The sequence below is a fragment of the Adelges cooleyi genome, unplaced genomic scaffold (genome assembly GCF_023614345.1).
Source record: "Adelges cooleyi isolate 19-005CV unplaced genomic scaffold, UGA_ACOO_1.1 ACOO_flye_CR_arks_rails_tigmint_CR_PRNA_25, whole genome shotgun sequence".
NCBI lineage: Eukaryota > Metazoa > Arthropoda > Insecta > Hemiptera > Adelgidae > Adelges > Adelges cooleyi.
Window position 1 is genome coordinate 1,695,714 of NW_026095915.1, and position 4,652 is coordinate 1,700,365.

The 4,652-nt window shown below is 27.6% G+C and overlaps 1 long non-coding RNA gene across 1 annotated transcript; it reads right to left on the minus strand.

Annotated features, from left to right (window-relative positions):
* Positions 1 to 2,786: 2,786 nt before the first annotated feature.
* LOC126837528 (uncharacterized) lies at positions 2,787 to 4,225 on the minus strand. Its single transcript, XR_007685531.1, has 3 exons — positions 3,991 to 4,225; positions 3,592 to 3,639; positions 2,787 to 2,915 (listed from the first exon to the last, which is right to left on the minus strand). It is a non-coding gene; the product is annotated as an uncharacterized LOC126837528 (long non-coding RNA).
* Between the last annotated feature and the right edge of the window lie 427 nt (positions 4,226 to 4,652).

The following is a 4,652-nucleotide window of genomic DNA, read 5'->3' on the forward strand; positions in this document are numbered from 1 at the left end:
ATTTTTGGTGTTTTGGTTAAAATATACGCAATCTGGGAAAACACAGTTTTCCGGCAATTAATAAAAAACTGTAGTGCCGAATTTTTTTCCCGTTTAATATGTTATGGATACGAGTGCCAACTACTGGCAACTTTTCAACCCAAAAGTTTTAAAATTACGGCTAAAAACTCCGAAAAACAAAAAAACTTGTACCCCTCCTAAGGGGGTGGCAAATGGATATAGTTTAAATTTGACACAACTGACGTGTGCGGGCATACCAAATAAATATTTCTTATACATTTCAATTCGATCCGACTCTTTTTCTCGAAACTATAGCCAGTAAAAGTTCTAACTTAAAAACTCGTACGGTTGTTTTTTGGTTTTGCTAAAGTTCGTCTGTGAAGAAGTAAACTTTTTCAACTTTTACCCCCCCCCCCCCCAAAGTACCAACTAGACTAAATTCGTGATTTATAGAGTTGCTATTCAAAGGAATTGATCTAGTATTAAAAAAGTTACAGTGTATACAGAAAAAAAAAACACACACATCAGAGTAAAACCAATACCTTCTCGCTTTGTATCGAAGCTAAAAACTACAATAAAACTATACACATTTTTTTGTAAAAATTGACAACTCTTATTATGTTAAAACATAAAAGATTATAATATAAAGTGAATTTAAAATACAAGTAATTCCTATCTTAGATTCAAAGTGAAGCTAAGAAAGTACTGAATTATATTGATTCGTATTTTTTGTAATTAGTTTTTAGTTTTCTTCAAATACACTGATAAAGGTCTTAATTGGAAATTAGTTCACCAACAGTGTTTGTAAATTTCATAAAACATACAGCTTCAAAATGGTTGTAGAAAATTTTCCTTAAAAAAACTTAAATTTAAACATATCCATGATATGTTTAATAATCATAATCTGCTGGGATCGGGTATTAATACTTGAAGTAATAAAATAAATACCAACGAAATATAAGAGCAAAATGATTTACTAATCAATTAAAATTACATTTATAAGTGACATATTCCATGTATGCATTCATTTAATAACAATTAATAATATAATCAAAAATCTACAATAAATACCAACGATATAATAATGAAATGTAAGAGAAAAATGACTTTATTAATCAACCAAGACTAAATTTTTGTATGTGAGATATTACATAGTTCTTACATGCACTAATTAATTAACAGTTAATACTATACTAAAAATTTAAATTCTTAACAATGTGGCCAATGATATCAGCTTCCTCCAAAACAGGAAACGTGCGTTCTGAAAGTACAAAGTATTATACATTTTTTAATCAAATTAATCAGGTCAATATAACAGAAAATATATTGAGAAAAATTATGTTTCCCACTTGTAAAAGATCATTATTTCAAATGTTCATAATTGAAGAATAATAATGTCAAATTACATATTACGTTTCATTTTAATAAAAAAATATATAATTTATAGTTGTGTCATTAATGATAGATTTTGTTATTAAAATGTCTTTTCAATAGATTTTGAAAATTTTTCTCAAAATATTTATTCAATATTTTTCTATTGTTTATTACTTAACAGATCCGTTTTGACAACATGACTAGATCGCTTATTTAAATGTCGAAAGACACGACATAATTCTTCAAAGTTTATATTATATGAATAATTTTTTTCTTCAAAAAACTTATTTATCGTTATCTATTGTTATCGGAAAAAGATTAGACATTAAAATGTGTATTAAAATTTACAATTAAAACATTTTTAGAAAAATAATGTAAACGTTAAAAATATAGGATTAATTTTCTAAACAATAATTTACAGTTTGATTATACCAGCAATAATCTTAGAAATGTATTAATCATACATTTTAAGTACTTATTATAATTTTAAGAATAAATTAAACCAATTTTACATAGAATAATTGAAAGTTTGAATACTTCAAATTTCCCCGCAAAAAACCACCTAACCAACCTTTAAACTGTAATATAGTAATTTAAGTTTTTTATTTACCGTCATACTATCGCCACCTACAGTATCTCGGACGATACTTAAAACTTCGTCTTTCGTATAGTAACGCTCCGTAAAATCTGAAATAACAAAATGTTAAGTATCTTTTTGAAAAATAACATTTGACAAATTTAACAGCAAAGGCATTGAGAGTTATACATGTTAGTTTTTTTATTTTTTATTATTATAGAAACCCTATAAAACACAAAATTTATCTAGTTGGAACTTGTGGGGGGGGGTAGGGTGTTACAAATTGAAAATGTTTACTTCATCACAGTAAAAACTTTGAAAATAAAAAAAACCATACGAGTTTTAAAGTTTGTACTAGTCCTTTAGGGTAAAATCACTTTCAAATAAACGATTTGATGCTAATTGGTAACAACGCACCTCACGCAACCTCATTTTTTAAAATACCGGTTTATACTGTGCTTGGTTTGGACCGCACTGGTTTTAAAATACTAATTACTGATTCGCATTAACGCATTTGTTCGAAAGTGATTTTGTCATTTTCAGTTGTAATAAATTCCTGCAAGCCTGTGACCTCCCTGTCCCCCTGTCACCACCCCGCTAACCGGGCTTTTTTTTAAAATCCTATCATGCATCTCATATTTTACTAAAATTAACACCATAAAAAAATGGTGTAATTTTTTTAAAATTATTCAATTAGTTCATAATTTATGACTACAATTTACAGTTTTACAAATGACAGACTTGATTACTAAAATGTCTTTTCAATAGATTTGTTTATATTACTCAACACACATTGTTAAATATTATTCTATTATTTATTACCATCTACTTCTAATTCATCACGGCTGGGGAAGTTTCCACGTGCGCCCGTTGCTTGTTTTACTTCGTCAAAAACAATTAATAAATCTTCGTAGTGCAAGCCACTCGGCTTGTGATGTTCACTGACTATTTTTTTTATTTTTTCCTATTGTTATAAGAATAAAATATACTCATTTAATTGGATATTACAATTGCAAGTTAAACTGATCCTTCTTTAACGGTATAAAAATGCCGAACTACCAGACATATTATATGGCTTGCAAATTTTTTCAGCATTATAACATAAATATTATAGTAGTTAAAGTTTTTTTTGTATTATTGTTATCAATAATTGGTTATTAATGTAAAAATAAAAGTTAAAATATTACTGCCCGTTTTACTTACATGATCGCTGCTATTGGGGAGATTACCCTGACATTGCAAAACATACCATGCAACGCAAAAAAACAGAATCATGTTTTTTGAATACATTTTAAGTGTTCAACCGATAAACTTGGATACGGAATGTTAAATTATTAGTTTTAGCAGTAAAAAGCCGTTGTGAAAACGTCATCTATGACGATTTTATAATGTAATGAGAATATTATATTATTGCTTGATAATTGTGATTCAAATAGGATTTTCCCTAATAACAGCAGTACTTACTATAAGAAAATATACTTGAAGAATGAACACATTACCAAGTTTGTAACTATTGAATCATACAATTTGCTTTAAGCGATAGATACTTATATTAGATTAGATACACATTTTATACATTGTCAAGCAACAATCTCGGCATTTTTTATTAGTCATAAATAATAAGTACTCGTTATGCTTACAAGTTGTTGTTTAGTAGGGCCAGCACCTTGACATTTGCTCATGATTTGCTATTGGTATAAAAACAAAATGTACTCATTTAGTTCTATTTTAAAATTTGCAAGTTACACTGTTCCTTCATTAACCAAAAAAAAAAAAGCCTAATTTATTAGACATATAATATGGCTTGCGAATTTTTTTCAGCATAATAACATACATTTTATAGTAGTTAAAGTTTTTTTTTTTTGTTATCGGTAATTGGTTATAAGTGAAAATATTACGTAAATAACTCTTTGGTAAGAAAATGTAGAAGGGAAAACAATAATACATTTTTTAAAAAATATTTTACATTTTGTAAATTGTTAAGCAGCAATCTCGGCATTTTTTATTAATCATAAATAATAAGTACTCGTTATGCTTACAAGTTGTTGTTTAGTAGGGCCAGCACCTTGACATTGCATAAAATAAAATGCCACGCAAAAAATCTGTATCACGGTTTTTGAAAACATTTTAAATATTTAAACAAGAAACTAGGATTCAGAATATTTAATTTTTTTTTTTTGGAAGTAAAAACTGTTTTTTTGAAATACTCGATAACAGTTCCTATGACGATTTTTAATGTTATGGGAATATTTTATTATTACTTGATGACTGTGATTCAAATAAGGTTTTCCCGAATATCCGCAGTACTTACTACAAGAACATATACTTATGGAATGAAAACAGTACCAAGTTTTAACTGTTGAACCATGCAATTTGCTTTAAGCAACAGACATTTAAGAACGGTTTTATTTGCGTTGTATGGCATTCATATACATTTTAAAACTGTTTACTCATGTGCAAAATATATGCATATATTTTCAACGTTTATCGATAGTGCCCTATCTAAAGAACATATCTAGAATAATCTAGAATGGAACAATAACACAAACAAACAATTTTCTTAAAAATCTGCTGTTAACCTTTTGTTTAAGAAAAACTGAAAAATAAACCTAATATCTAAAAAGAAGGGTCACGTATTTTTTTCCTTTGGACCGATTTACTTGAGTATCATCTCTATGTATCCGAAATGGTTTGCAATTGG